Consider the following 16,347-nt stretch of genomic DNA (forward strand, 5'->3'; position numbering starts at 1 on the left):
AAGGATAGAGGACACGACAGCAACTGTTCCTGTGGTCAGACCGGCACAGGAAACGTGCTCTGGATTTTCAGAGGGAGGAGATTGTGTTTCCTGAATTTATTGGCTATGGAGCTAGTCCCTCCCTGAAGAACAACTAAGTTCTTCAAAAAGATAATAATGTGTGAGCCATCCTTGCTAAAAAAAAAATCCTTCCTTTTTATATTCTACTACTATTTCCTATTGGCCCAAGTCTGTTGTATTTCTTCATCTCCTTGTATCCTGGACCAGGACTGTACAGAGATTTTTGCATAAAGGACAATCCAGAAAAACTGAAGATGTTTGTAAAAGGATACATGTGTACACATACGTCATTCACAGAGGAATCGCTTTATTGCGTTGGGTGGGATCTATTTTTATGACATAGTTTACCTACCTCAATGGATTCTAGGGGCAATGGTAAGGGAAGAGAATGTGACTGACATTTAATAAGTACCAATAAGTATTAGGCAAACACAACCTTTTTTTTTTTTTTTAAGATTTTCTTTATTTATTTGGCAGAAATCACAAGTAGGAAGAGAGGCAGGGGGAGAAAGCAGGCTCCCTGCTGAGCAGAGAGCCCGATGTGGGGCTTGATCCCACGACCCTGAGATCATGACCTGAGCCGAAGGCAGAGGCTTAACCCCCTTGAGCCACCCAGGCGCCCACAGTAACTCAGTGGGATGGGGCCTATTGGCTCCCTCAGGTTACGGATGAGAAAATGGAGGTCCAGACAGTTAAACCAAGTCACACAAATTCACACAGAAGTGAGGGAAAGAGCAGGGAAACATTAAAACCCAGATCAGCTGATCTATGAGTTGAAACTCTGAACCAGAGAAACTTTTAATGAACAGAGAGCCCTGAGCCTGGGAGAAGAGCAAAAGCTCATTGGCCAGCTATTATTATGCTTCTGTTGCGCTAAATGCTCTGTTTAAGGGTGTGGTTCTCTGGGCTAGATTGGACTTCAGTCCCACAGACGAGAACACTGAGGAACCCGCTCTGAAAGGAGCACAGGTTTAGAACGACCTACAGTAGTGAAATAAGCCCCATAAACATGGACAGGATCTTCTCCAACATAAAGCAGCTGTGAACTCATATTTATTTACTCATTCATTCATTTTATCCTTTTTTTTTTTAAGATTTTATTTATTTATTTGACACACAGCGAGAGATCACTGTGGCAGCGAGAGGCAGGCGGAGAGAGAGGGAGAAGCAGGCTCCCCGCTGAGCAGAGCCCGATGAGGGACTCGTTCCCAGGACCCTGGGATCATGACCTGAGCTGAAGGCAGAGGCTTTAACCCACTGAGCCACTAAGTCTTGAGTATCTATTAGAATCTAGGTATTGTGTCTCACATCATGAATACTATGTCGAGCCCACAAAGGCAAGGTTCCACGACCCTCCTTCAAACACAGTGACTGTCCCCCAACATGGTGAATTAAAAGAGCTTGGAATTAAAATTAAGTAAGATGTTTGATTTTCAACCATAAATGTGAACATAATTTTAATGTATCTTTCTTGAGTCTGAAAATGGGTTTATATTCACCAACCAGTAAAAGGGAGTTCTTCCTGCGTATAATTGATAATGTATGAGCAGCATTTTGGAATTTAAAATAATGTGCTTGTTCACACAGTGTTCATGCCGCTCGTAAGTCTTTGAGGAAGGTAGAGTGTGAAAACCAAGGCTCGAGGGGCCTAAGTGACAAGCATGAGGTCACACTGTCATCAACCTCCGCTCAAGTATCAGTATGATGTCTTTGTTCTCATTATAGTCATATCCCAATCCCAAAGCCTCCAGGGAGCTGGGACATATCCCTTTGTACAAATTTAAGATGTCTAATATACTTTCCCAAGACTGGGGTATATATATACAGAATTGTGTATGCAGGAACACGCTCCAGGATCTCCCCTTTATTTATTTATTTAAGATTTTATTCTTAAGTAATCTTCACACCCAACACGGGGTTCAAACTTACAATCAAGAGTCACATCCTCTACTGGGCGAGCTAGCCAGGTACCCCCAGGATCTCCACTGTAATGCTAAATTGAAGTGGAAGTGAGGTCCAGCCTTCTTGAGAATACCAATTCTGTGTACTGTCGGTAGCATTAGATATTTTTTAAAAACAAAAAAAAAGTATATGTGCGCGCGTGCGTGTGTGTGTGTGTGTAGTTTAAAAATAATTTTAAGATTCCTTTTATTTATTTATTTATTTATTTATAAAGATTTTATTTTATTTGAGAGAGAGAGCAGGAGAGGCGAGAAGGCCGGAGGGAGAAGCCGACTCCCCGTGGAGCTGGGACCCCGATGCAGAAGCTGATCCCGGGACTCCAGGATCATGACCTGAGAGGAAGGCAGTCGCCCCAAGATTCCTTTTTTAAAAAAAACTGTTTAGTAAAACAGGGGACCCTAGGGGAAGAGAGGAAAAAATAAAACAAGACCAAATCAGAGTGGAAGACAAACCGTAAGAGACCTTTTTTTTTTTTTTTAAAGGTTTTATTTATTTATTTGAGAGAGAGAGAGACAGCGACAGAGGAAACACAAGCCAAGGGAAGCGGGAAAGCAGGCTTCCCGCTGAGAAGGGGGCCCCACGCAGGGCTCAATCCCAGGATCCTGAGATCAGGACCTGAGCTAAAGGCAGCTGCTTGACCGACTGAGCCACCCAGGCGCCCCAAGAAACTCTTCATCATAGGAAACAAACTGAGGGTTGCTGGAGGGGAGGCAGGTTGGGGGTGTGGGGTAACCGCATCATGGGCATTCAGAAGGGCACGTGACATAATGAGCACTGGGTGTTCTATAAAACCGAGGGATCGCTGACCTCTACCACTGAAACCAGTAACACATTCTATTTAATTAATTGTTTTAAATTTTTTTAAAAACGGGAAACAATAAAATACCAAACAACTGTTTCATTATTACAGTTTTTTCATAGTAGAATTTGACCAACCATGATTCCCAGTATCAATGAGGTCACTAACAGCAATATAATAAATAAAAAACACGTACTGAGAGCCCACCATGTTTCTGACGCTCTAAACATCCTGCATTTTCTCCATACATGACCCTCACATGGCTTTGAGAGGTGGGTGCTATCAATTAGCTTTATTTCACAGATGGGGAAACCGAGAAACGAAGATTTAAACATTTACTCACCGTCCTATGCTCTATAAGAAGCCCACAATTAGTCCTGGGGAGAAGAGATTCTTACCCTAAAAGCTCAGAGTACGAAGTGTCTCCAAAGTGGAAAGGGTGGCCGGTGCCACGTGAGCCACTGGGTGACAAAGGAAAAACACTACAACCTCCATTTCTATTTGCTTCTTATATGAAAATAGTAAGAAAGACCTTAGGCTTTCATCTCAATTGGACTTGGAGATAAATAAATCAAGTTTTAATGTAAGGACGGCCCAAGTATTGTATGCTAATCGTGCTTGGTTAGATCTCCCAATCCTGGGCTCTCTCCCGTGTTTACATTCAGTGGTTGATGTCTGCCAGACTCAGCTGATTTACTGATTATATTATTTACTTTTGCCTAAACCAGTTTTCCCCCATGGCAGAACTCTGTGACCATTATCTTCAGGCCCTGGTGATAGGCACAGGCCCTAAGCCCGGGCCTCAAGGCATTTTGTATATTGCCCTCTTATTGCCATTTGGGACTTTGAGATCATCAGGGGAGGAACTTGGAGCTACTGTACTGGAGAGACCATAGGGAACAGAGACAAGCCATCCTTGACTCGTAGACTATCCAGCTGGACAGGCAGCAGCCACGGGAGGGAGGCCATCCTTCATCATTCAGCAGCTGGACACAGATACACGAGGGAGTCCAACAGGGATCAGATTGTTTGACTTAATCTAGAAGAGTATGATCTAGGGAATAAATGGTTGGGGAAAGGCTGTGTAGAGGTTGGGGGCAGCAAGAGCAGTGTACAAGCAGGGGATACCCAGAAAATCTCTAGACCTTCCTTTCAATTTTGCCCTGACCCCAAAACTGCTTTAAAAATATACATTTTTAATTTTTAAAAATTAAAGTAATTTTTTTTAAGTTACCACAGTTTGGTGCAGTTCATTATGCAGAAAAAGCTAACCAAAATACTGAGTAAAGATATTTAGATGGCCAAATCTTGCGTTGGCCTATGGGCCCTAATTTTATTTATTTATTTATTTTATTATTATTGTTTTTTTTTTTGCCAAGGCCTAGATCCTCTCTCAGAGGCTTTGTGCTCTAAGGAAAAAAACAAAACAAAACAAAATACAAAACATTATCTAATTGCACTAGTTTCTGCATTAATTTTTTCAGTTTAAAAAAAAAAAAACAACTTTTTTTTCCGGTTGTTTTTCACTCCTCGGATGATTTTTTTTTTTTTTTTAATGCTCACCTCTCTCCCATAGGTATATGTTTCCTTGTTGTTTCCTCTATTACAGAAAACCCAGTGTATTTTACACACATGGTTAATTGCAGGGGTAATATGTACACAAGCAAAACTGTGGTTGGAAACTTTTAATTGGGCAGACAAGTGGCCACCTAGATGTTCAAATTAAATGGTTAGCCATTCAACCACTACTCTGTAAAGGCAGGGGAAATTTCTTCCACAGCTGTTCATGATCTCAAATGATGCCTAAAGTTGAAACTACACGACAGTTGCGGAGATGGGCTATTCCATTCACTTACTCATTCATTCATCAACACAGTTGTTGTTGTTTTAAGGCTGGGTTTTGTTTTTTTTGTTTGTTTTTTGTTTTTCTTTTTTTTTTTTTTTTCAGATTTTATTTATTTATTTGACAGAGAGGCAGGCGGGGAGTGGGGGGAAGCAGGCTCCCTGCGGGCTCAATCCCAGGACCCTGGGATCATGACCTGAGCTGAAGGCAGAGGCTTTAACCACTGAGCACCCAGGCGCCCCAAGGGGTTTTTTGTTTTGTTTTTAAGATTTTATTTATTTATTTGAGAGAAAGAGCACAAAGGGAGAGGGAGAAGAAGACGCCTCCCACTAAGCAGAGAGCCCCATGTGGGGCTTGATCCCAGGACCCTGAGATTAAGATTGTGACCTGAGCCAAAGGCAGACGCTTAACCAACTGAGCCACCCAGGCACCCATTTAAGATTTTATTTTTAAGTAATCTCTACGTCCAATGCAGGGTTCAAACTCATGACCCCCCAAGATCAAGGGTCTCGGGCTCCAGCGACAGAGCCAACCAGGCCCCCCATCAACACAGTTCTTGATAGCCTACTGTGTGCTAGGCCCTTGGCCAGGGAGTGTGGGATGCAGCAGAGAACACACCCTGCCTGGTTCTTGGCATTATGGAGCATGGGTTCTACACACTGGAGGCTCTGACTTTTTGACCTTTCTTGGCTAAGGTCAAGTCTAGAAAGTTCTATGAAGCATCGACACTTTGAAGACGAAGGGACAAAATCAGAGCAAAAGCAGAATGTTAAAATGTTGTCTTGGCGATACTTTAGGATACCAAACAATTCTTTTTCCTGATAGTTTTGGTGTTTTTTTTATCCCCCAGGCAATTATCTGGGGGGGGGGTTGGTTTTTGTTTTTTTTAAGATTTTTTATTTTTAAGTAATCTCTCCACTCAGCGAGGGGCTTGAACCCACAATCCCGAGATAGAAGAATCTCACATTCGACTGACTGAGCCAGCCAGGCACCCCTGGTTTTATGAATAAACAAAGAATATATTGTTTGGAGCCTTGAAGAGGCATCAACCACGTGATATGCTACTTGGGGGCCTGAAGCCAAACTCACATTCAGGGTAACTGACAACTTATATCAACCACCCACCTAACAGAAGCCCTTTGAAAGCTAACTCAAAAGAAAGTAAACTTTTTTTTTTTAAGATTTTATTTATTTATTTGACAGACAGAGATCACAAGCAGGCAGAGAGAGAGGGGGAACCAGGCTCTCCACCTAGCAGAGAGCCTGATGCGGGGCTCAATCCCAGGACCCTGGGACCGTGACCTGAGCTGAAGGCAGAGGCTTTAACCCACTGAGCCACCCAGGTGCCCCAAAAGTAAACTTTTTAAAAAAGAATTGAGACATAATTGACCTATTACACGATATTCATTTCAGATATACAATATAATGATTCGGGTTTTGTTTATATTATGAAATGATCATAGTAAGTCTAGTTAACATCTGTCCCCACACATGGTTATAAATTTTTCTTTCTGGTGTCGCAAACTTCTTGAAGATCTACTCTCAGCAACTTTCAAATATGCAATACGGTGTTATTAACTCTAGTCCCCCCCCATCCCCAGGACTTACTCAGTAATCTCTGGTTTGAATTAGTTGGATGACTATCTCCATTTCCCCCATCACCATGCCTGGAAGTGGGTGAAATGGTGTCTAGATTGCTTCCTTCATTCAACAACTAATTTTGGCGCCACTGCACTGTTTGTGGTGTCGTCACCAATGCTGGGAATAGAGGGATAGAGCGGGGAAGAAAATGAGACAAAACTCCTGCCCTCCAGGAGCAGGCATTTTAAACTAAAAAGATGGATTAATACAGGAAATGAGAGCAGGGCCCCTGGGTGGCTCCGTCGTTAAGCATCTGCCTTCAGCTCCGGTCATGATCCCAGGATCCTGGGATCCAGTCGGGCATCGGGCTCCCTGCTCAGCAGGAAGCCGGCTTCTCCACCGCCCGCTCCCCGGGCTTGTGTTTCATCTCTCGCTGCTGTGTCCCTCTCTGTCAAATAAATAAATAAAATCCTTAAAAAAACAAACAATATTTGGAAATAGGAAATGAGAAAAATACGTTATCATTTGAGTATCATAGTAAGCGCGGTCTGGGAGCGTCCGTGAATTCTATTTGTGATATCTGATGCATGGGATTTACTGTGGGACTGCCAAATACTCCGATATAATCCGAATCATCTTTTTTTTTTAATAGTGAAGTGAATGCTGACCACAATTCTGTCTCTGTTCCATTCAGATGGACAGAATGTGCTGAGTTCCAACGAGCACGGGGAGGAGAGAGGAACAAAGGTGAAGAACATGGGGTTTCTGGGGGGCCCGGTCAGTTGAGCATCCGACGCTCGATTTTGGCTCCAGTCATGATCTCAGGGTCCTGGGATCAGGTCCTACATTGGGCTCCGCACTCAGCGCAGGGTCTGTTTGTCCGTCCCCTCTGTTCCTCCCCCTGCTCGCTTTCTCTCTCTCATTCTCATTCAAATAAATAAATAAATATATATTTTTAAGGGTGAGGAAAACATTTCGTACCCCAAAGAAGTGGCAGGTCCACAAGTAAACACATCACTTCAATATAACATGGTTGGTCCTTGGTAGAAGTAAATACAACACACGTGTTTTCTGGAAACTGTCCGGTTTCCTCTCAAAATATAGGAAGGAGTGTCTCGCAGAGGCATGGAAAGAACATTCCTGGTGGCTACAACGGCATGAGCAAAGACCCGCAGGCCAGCAGGGACTTGATGGCAAAGCCAGGAGTGGAGATAGGCAGCTCCCCGATATTCCCAGATCACAAAATGTAAAGTGGATATTTCCCAGAATATCCCAGCTAAGACTGCAAAAGCCTTTCTAAACTGAATCCAAAGTTCAGCATCCCACAGAATTTACTTCCTTTTTCTTTTTCTTTTTTTTTTTTTTAATTTCTTAAGTAATCTCTAGAGCCAAGGTGGGGCTCGAACTCACGACTTCGAGTTCAAGAGTCATATGTCAAGAGTCACATGCTCTACGGATGAAGCCAGGCAGGCCCTCCTAGTATCTGCTTTCATCGAACTCTGTGACAGATAAATATAATGCAGACATAAAACCATCGTTTCTTTACTCCCACTGAAATCTTTTCCCTTTTCAAAATCTTTTAAATAAAATCCCTCTTTACCATGGAATTCATTCTGTTGATTTAAGAAAGCTCTCTCCTAAAGAAAGGAAAGCCATCTTTGATCTCACTTGACAAAAAGAACTAATCAAACAACAAAATCTATGGGGGGAAGAAAGAAAAAAAAAAAAAAGAAGCAAGCTTCTCTGAGCCACATCAAATATATGACAGAGAAAATGCTTTATTTAAATGCCGAAAACTAACACAAAACAGCTTGAAATGTAATCACCTCTCCTGAGTAAGTGAAACCACATGTTGATCTGACATGAGTTTCTAAGACACAATTAAAGGTCACTGTGTGTGCACACATCTCATTTCGTACTTGAGAGGCTTGAATTTGTCGTCGGCATGTTGGGCCACGGTGGGGCAGGTGCGCGGCCTGGCCCAGCCCACCGAGCTGCTCCAAGGCCGGACCCAGGTAACAGACACTCCCCAGACCAGGAGCCTGAAATCGAACCATCCCAGGAAACAGACAACCCTGATTTCAGCGGTCCCTACCCTGAAGTCCTGGGAGACAAGACCTAAACGCATCCGGCAATCCTTGCTAACTCAGAGCCAAGAGCCCTCCCACGGAAGTGGCTTTACTCAAAAATGAAAAACGCAGCTTCCCCTCGGCTCTGCTCACCTTTACCTTCACCAGGCTCCTGGGTCCAAAGGGAGAAGTTTGGGGGCTCCCCTGGGGAGCAGGGCTGTCCCAGCCCCAGGGTGGGGGGAGCCGCATTTGGAATGGTCTCCTTGGCAGCCGGCAGGTTTCAGTTCAAGACTGTTCAATGGAAAGACAGGGTATGCGGAAAGTGACTTTTAAAAAGAAAAAACAAACCAGCTCCCTGCAGGCCTGTCTCCTCTTTCCATATCCCTTTAAGGAAGGATGTGCCCCAGGAAGACTTCAAAGTGGCTCTTTCAGAAGGGAAATCACATCTAGAAAGCTTTTCTCAGAATGAGAAACAAATTATTTGATTTGAAAGAGGAGTAAATCTTCAGAGCAATGAGGGAGATCAAAGAAGAAGTTCCTGTGAACCGAAGAAGTGACCCTTTCCAGTGGAACGTGACTTTACTCTTTCCGCGCGCTCCACGCAGTTTGGAGATAGCGCGTTTGCTAGAGAATCAAAGTAAAGAAGCTGGTCTGCGTTCCAGAAAATCACGTGATCTCTCTCTCTCTCTCTCTCTCTCTCTCTCTCTCCCCCCCCCCGCCCCCACTTCTCCCCCCCTCCCTATCTCTCTCCTTCCTCCCTCCAGCCAGGCTGTGCTCCCCAACCTTTACACAGTTGCCGTGGCCCCTGCAGCGTGTGGCGAGGTGCAGGTCCTGGCACACTTGGGTGAAATTCGTGGGCGGGGGAGACCCAACGGCAGAGAACAGGGCGACCCCAGAGAGCAGCCGCTTGGCCCTGGTCCCTCCCACTGCCCTGCTCAGCCCCCTCCCTGCTTCCTGTCCTCCGGGCTGGTGAGCCCACCCCACCGCAGATGCTTAGGGAGTCTTGGAGTGTTTTCTTTGCATTTTTCATTCTTCAAGGTATACCTGAATATATTCTTATTGTAAAAAAAGTAAAATCTTAAGGCCAAACAACCCGCTCTCCTCCTCCTCCTACCTACCCCACCCCCACCCCACCCCCCCGCAAAAAAACCTTCATTTCTGTTAGGGGTGAAGTCATCTGCTAAGTATATTTTTCTTTCTGAAGTTTTAGCTCCCTGGTTTCCACCCCAAGTGCGAGTCTCAGTATACCTTCCCTTGATACAAATGTGGATGTTATCGAACAACGTAAATAGAAGAAGGAATTTAGCAAACCGAAAAGCAGAACATTTTGACAATAAATCAAAAACAACCAAAAACAACCACCACTACCCAGTATCAATCCCTGGGTCTTCTCAAAGTCCGATAAAATTAAGACAGATCTTTGCCTGGAAAGGGTAAGAGAATCAGGGAGCACACTTACAACAACCTCAAGAATGGAAACAACTGTAATCCCACATAGAGAGCAGACTTTTACCTTCGTAGACAATATTATGTACCATTTGGTTTGAAAAGTATTACTTTTCCTTACCTGCTTGCTTGAGGTACTGTATGTTAAATGCTCACTGTAGGAAAATTGGGGATGGGGGGGGGGGAGCAGGGGAAACACTGTTACTTTTCTCCTGGAATAACAATATCCTGGGGAGACAAGATGTGTGTAAGAGGTACGCCGAGGTAGCAGTCGGTTAAGCATCTGCCTTTGGCTCAGATCATGATCCCAGGGCTCTGGGATCGAATCCTGCAGTCAGCTCCCTGGGCAGCCTGCTTCTCCCTCTGCCTGCTGCTCTCCCTGCTGTGCACCCTCTCTCTCCCACCCTATGACAAATAAGTAAATAAAATCTTTTTAAAAAGAGAAAAAAATAATAAAAATTAAAAAAATAGAATTTCATATATAGAAATAACATCAAGGTGTTAGAAATTCCTGTCGTGGGTAAGTCATGATAAGGGTGAGATCAATTTTTTCAAGGATCACTGATTTTTTTTTTTAAAGATTTTTTTTATTTATTTGACAGAGAGAGATCACAAGCAGGCAGAGAGGCAGGCAGAGAGAGAGAGGAGGAAGCAGGCTCCCTGCCGAGCAGAGAGCCCGATGTGGGACTTGATCCCAGGACCCTGAGATCATGACCTGAACCGAAGGCAGCGGCTTAACCCACTGAGCCACCCAGGCGCCCAAGGATCACTGATTTTTAATATATTTCTAGACCCATACTAATTAATCCATTTCTAGGCTGAAGAGGGTCCCTACATGAGCACTCTTGGCAGTTTCTTCACAAATCACCTGAAAATAAGCACAAAAACAATGGCCAGCCTTTATTTATTATATGTATTAGTGTATGGGCTTCTCACAATGACGCGTAGGGCTTGATACCATCATGATACCCATTTTATGGATGGTGAAACTGAGGTGCGAAGGGTTGCCCAAGGTCACACAGCTGTGAGTCGCTGAATGGGGATCCCGTTTAAAGAGGACTGTGACTGTTGAGGATATGAAAACCTGAACATTATACCATACAGGAATCCAGCGAGTTCTTCCCTGACCCCTTTTTTAACTGGGAACCTTGCCATTTCACCCTGGGTCCTGTCCCTGCCTTACAAAGACGGCCCTTAGCACGAGTGGGTGTTTAAGGTGGGAAGAACATCCCCTGCCCTCAGGAAAGATGACTAAAGGATTTTAGGAAACTGAGGGAGTGTCGGTTGAGGAGGTTTACCTAACCGGAAGTGGAGGGACCAAGAATAGAAAGCGCTCCCTCAGCCCAGATCTGGAACTTCAGAAACATTCTTACCAGTCCTCGCGGTTGTGAGGACTCTATCTCCGCCTCCTCTTAATTAAAAGAAAAATCCTTTTTCCTCGTTCTTTTCCTTCTCTCTTCCCCCCACCCCTCGCCAAAAAAAAAAAAAAAAAAAAAAAAAAAAAAAATAGTGAATCCACCCAGAAGCCCCGACTGGCTGCGAACGCTGTGTTTGCATTCCAAAGGCGAGCTATTCCGGGAAGGTGTGGAGCAATGTTCTGGAGGCTCTGGATCCTTCTAAGCTCTTCTCATCCCTGTCCCTTTTCCCTGTCCCACCTCGGGAAGCTGTTCACGCCCTCTCACCCCCTGGCGTCCTCTCCCCACCCAGAGACACCGCACAGAAAAAGTTTGTGGGGTCCTGGGCCCAGGATCACCGAGGTCTACATCAGGGAATATCCTGGAAGGGCAGAATTACCGTTCTCGGAGGCTCCTGTGGGGTTGTGAACTCCTGCAAGCCTGGGATGCAGGCCTTTCTCTTCTGAATAAAAAGACATTCAGGGAATACCTGTTCCTCCATGAGAAATGTTTTCAATGTCCTAGAAACAGAAAACAGAAGAGCCCCTGCGAATGTCATTTGAGTTGAATGAATGGGTTGATGGAATTAACTGTTTCCTTTTCTCTCCCTCTCTGTCTCAGTTTCTCTCTTTTTCCCCTGAAAGGTTCTAGGTGTGTGTATCACCTGCTTCAGAACCAACTGCCATTCGCGGCAGGGAGGCTCGCTCGGGCTTTGAACAGCCCCTAATTGCTTTCTGTTAAAGGGCGTGTCCGTCCCCTTTGATGTGATAAGAAAAACACCAACCATTTTCCTTTCTTGCAACCATAACTCCAGTGCCTTTTTAAATAAACTTTTCTGCGAGCAGGGGAAAAAAAAAAAATAACAATTCACCTGCATTTATTTTCTAAGTTCTGTAGAGTTTGAAAGCCAGACGTGTTACAATAACTCAGATAAAGTTTTCTCTTTATTTTGTTGTTTTAAGTTAATTTGGTGCTTTCAGCTCCTTCAGAAATCCTTCGATGGGTAGAAAGATGCTTCCAGCTGACCTTTCCAAATCCTTTATAATAATGCGAGCTTTGTTGTAAATGTGAAATCAATCAAGAAGCAGGAATACATTAGCGGCCTGCCTGTGTTTTATAGTTTCCCCTTCTCAGGCTTGTTATTTTCCGCGGACACACATTGAGCAACTTGTTTCTGAATTAAAGTATTGCTCAATCTGCTTGCTTTCTTAAGAATTACATTAAACCACTAAACTAGGTACGGATGGGATCCTGGTTTTGAACAAGGCAGCAGTGAACTTTTAAAGTTTAGTCTGCCAAAATGAGTCAAGGTGATTGATTTATTAATTAGCAAAAGCCATCCTCTGAAATTACCTGGCATTCATCACAATTCATGAGAAATATATTCAATTAGTTTGAAGATAGAGCTTTGACAAACTATCCCTTCTTCAGAGACCACAGTCAATTTTATTAACTCTTGCTGGATAAATCCTTCATGTTCAGCCTGAAATGATGAGTGGTGGAAGGAATCCCCAAAGTACAACGGGCCAGTTCTGGCAAAGCTGAGAGCCATGCAAGACAGAGACAGGGAGGCCGGGTGAAGCAGGAAACAAGATTCTGACAATTCTGGATATTCTAGTATCTGCTGCCACTTGCACTGAGGGAATCGACTTGAATTGGACGTTTCTGAGTCAAAGGCTGGCGAAAATATACAAACCCAAACAGGCAGGAAACTCCAGCTGCCAGAACCCAACCCTTTAGTGAAGGGGGGCTAATGCCTGTCCAGGGCCAAATTAAGTTGAGCCACGGGGGAAGAGGTAGACTGACTAGTAACAGGGAGTCCTGGATGACCTCTTCTATGTGATCCAGATCCTATGCTTGCAGAATCAGACACGATATATAGTGTAAGAGAGTGTCTCCCGATGTACCCATTTTACAGATGAGGAAACAAAAGGTCATAGGGAATCAGTGTAAAATGATAAGGCAAAGTCAGAACCAGAATCCAAAGACTGTAAGGCTAGTGAAACAGCTTTCCTCAGCCTAAATTTCCCTTCGTATAACTAAAGCACTGGGATAAACAAAATTGTATGATTTCCAATTCTCAAGTGCTGTGGTTTTAGTATTTTGATTTTAGGTGGCTCTCTCAATAACTTCATTGAGCCTAAGTATTTATATGTCCATAAACACACATCAATATACATTATATATACATGAAAATATAACACTTCAGTGAAAAGTTCTACAATGATTTGCATGTGACAGAATTGTTAAAATGTGTGTCTAATGTATCCACTTCCTACTACTCCCCGTGGGTTTTCTGACCTATTAACTATATAAGAAGAAAAGGAAAGCCAGATGTTTCTGGAGATTTGTAATTCTCCATTTTTGAGATAAAATGAAAATGATTAGAGAAATAAGGGAAAAGAGCAAGTCTTTTAAAAACCCACCTCATTCCTGTAGTGCAAAGGTAGAAAGATCTAGATATTATTAGAAGGGAAAACGCTGCAGCAGGGGCCAATCCGAGGAGCCAAACAGTGAATTTTAGTGAATTCATCTCCTAAAGATAGTTCACTGCCAGTGGAGTGTGGTTCCTGAGTAAACTTGTGATCCCAGAAATTAATCAGACCTGTAGTGAGGAGTAGGACTCAGGGAGATTTTTTAAAAGAGGCAGAAAATATCCATAGATAATGTCATTGGAGGAACTCTTCCCTTCTTGACATGCTAGACATTTTATAAGGTACAAAACCCTCTTGAGCATTCATGGGCTTTCAAGTACTCTGGATTATTAAGAGACGGGAATTTTCCGGGAGAGGGAGGGAGAGAGGGGAGCAGTCGGTCACAGACTGGAAAATGGTGTGTGCACAAGCAAGCAGGGAGAAACAAAGGAAGCTTCCATATTTAGAAGCAGGAGTTTTCTGGAAGACAACTCTTGGGAATGGATCAACTGCTTCCTGAATTTTGGGACTGAGCTATGGATCACTCCAGGCCGCCAGCAGCAGCCATTGGCTCTGCTCCCGAGGGAGTTAGCCCTGCCCCTGGGCCTTTCCTGGGCCAAGCTTGCTTGCCCACTGCCCCGACTTCCCTTGCACCGAGGAGCCTCAGCCAGTTGAAAAGGAAAGTGTGTCTACTGCCCTGTGAACAGAATACACAGCCAGGAATGCTACCTTTTAGGATGAATTTACAGAGCAAATGAACAGAGCTGAACTTTTTTTTTTTCCCTTTCGTTCTGAAGGCCTCTGGGGAAGCTGATAAAGTTATAATTTATCAGTTTGCAAGGGACATTCCAAAACAGCAGTTTGTTTAATTTTATTTTTGTTTTAAGACAAGTAAAGGTCACAGAGACCAACTCAACTTTTAATCTAACTTCAGGAGGGTGGTTTTGAAAAGAGGGGTACTTAGGGCGCTTCCGGCTGGCTCCATTGGTAGCTTCCGGAACTCTGGATCTTGGGGTGGTGGTAAGTTCAAGCCCCACCTTGGGCATAGAGATTATGAAGAAAAAAAAAAAAGAAAGAATATATATTTTTTTAAAATTGAGAGACTTTTGGTTTTCAGGAATAGTTTAAAAAAATAGCTTAAACTATATGATAATCAGGGCATCTGGGTGGTTCAGTGGGTTAAAGCCTCTGTCTTCAGCTCAGGTCATGATCTCGGGGTCCTGGGATCAAGCCCCTTATCAGGCTCTCTGCTCAGCAGGGAGCCTGCTTCCTCCCTTCTCTCTCTCTCTGCCTGCCCCTCTGCCTACTTATGATCTGTCTATCAAATAAATAAATAAAATCTTAAAAAAAAAAACTATATGATAATCTCAATACATTCTGAGTGTTAAAAAAATCACTATATAGTGAAAGATATATGAGAAAATGGATTTTATAAAGGACATCTAAAACTGATCAGTGGGCATCATTATTTAATATATTTAAAGGCTGGTTAAGGAAACAGGGTGACAAGTTTCCAGGTAGAAACACCAGAACCCCAAAACCAAATTCTCAATTCTGGTCCACAGCTTTCTATATGCCTGAGATACATTTTTTCTTTTTATTTGAATTTTTAGCAACCAGCTGAGGCCTCTGCTTCCTTCAAGTATGGGACAATCCTAGTTACTTCCTCCTCCTCCTTCCCTCCTGCAGGCCTAGAGGGTAAAAAATTTCCCCCTTCTAGAGGCTGATACCGTGAGAGAGCCACTGCTTTTCCCCCAAAGCTGGGCTAGGCCTTTACTCAATTCTCCCATGTATCAGTTCCTCCCTGCCCCCACGGCTGTAGAAGCAAGTCTTCCTTCCTAACCAGGGCTTTGCAAACCTTCGCTTGGTTAGAAAGGTCCACCTTCTGCAAACCAGAAATGGCATTTTAAGAATTTTAGTTTGTAGATAAACACGTCTAAAGGCAGTGATAGCTCTCGAGACACTCATTCCCAACTTCATCCTTAACTGAAAGTTCCAGTCTTTGCTAGAATTCAAGTGAAAACTTGAAATAAAAAAAAAAAAGAAAGTTCCAGAACTGCAGTAAACCTGAAATGCTCTTAAAAAAAAAATTTTCTTTTTAAACACACAAATAAATAAATAAAAGCTGTAAGGATCCATGTCCCAATTGCCCTCTAAACAATCCTTTAAAAGTAAAACAAACAGAACACCACATTCAGAGATTAATTACCGATCTCCTGAAAGCTATCTAATGTTGGCACGAGGGATCATGACGACAAAAGTGAATTCGCCTCCGTCTGAGATCTCGCAGTTAAAGGAACAAACGGAAAAAAAAAAAAAATCTATGTGAAAAGCATTGAAACATGGGCTGCTCTGAAAAGATGTATAAAAATAAAACCAAAGAGATGGAAGAAATGTTTTTCTGTGTGCAGTGGGAAAGTTTACCCAAATGACAAGCTGTCATGTGGGACGTCCCAACAGCATTCTAAAAAGTCTATTTCCTTAGATCAAAAAGGACAGACAGAAGCCCAACACTTATCTCTGTGCTGGTTGGTCATGCTCCTCTTTTCCTAGAGTAATTATTCGCGGCACCCATGAAGCAATGTGGCTAATACCTTAATGCTCTGAGTACAAAGACGAGTAGGGTCATATGACACTGCTAAATTTAGAAAAGGGCTCTGTTTTCTGTTTTGCTCAACGCTCACAATTTTCTGCTCTGAAGAAAGGGGAGTTTCAAATGCACATTGATCTTTCTCATATCGTAAATGAACCAAAGAACACCTGTTTTCAACTGCCAAAA

The 16,347-nt window shown here is 43.3% G+C and overlaps 1 long non-coding RNA gene across 3 annotated transcripts; it reads right to left on the reverse strand.

The window, feature by feature from the left end:
* Positions 1-5,968: 5,968 nt before the first annotated feature.
* On the reverse strand, positions 5,969-16,146 carry LOC106006580. Of its 3 annotated transcripts, none has more exons than XR_006607344.1 (4): positions 15,778-16,146; positions 11,555-11,675; positions 8,468-8,605; positions 5,969-6,693 (listed from the first exon to the last, which is right to left on the reverse strand). It is a non-coding gene; the product is annotated as an uncharacterized LOC106006580 (long non-coding RNA). The 3 variants fall into 3 exon arrangements; XR_001180724.2 differs by having other exon boundaries at positions 7,227-8,605; XR_006607345.1 differs by lacking the exons at positions 11,555-11,675; positions 15,778-16,146 and adding an exon at positions 9,098-9,401.
* Positions 16,147-16,347: the final 201 nt, after the last annotated feature.

This window comes from Mustela putorius, unplaced genomic scaffold (assembly GCF_011764305.1).
Source record: "Mustela putorius furo isolate JIRA1106 unplaced genomic scaffold, ASM1176430v1.1 tig00000592_pilon_pilon_pilon, whole genome shotgun sequence".
Taxonomy (NCBI): domain Eukaryota; kingdom Metazoa; phylum Chordata; class Mammalia; order Carnivora; family Mustelidae; genus Mustela; species Mustela putorius.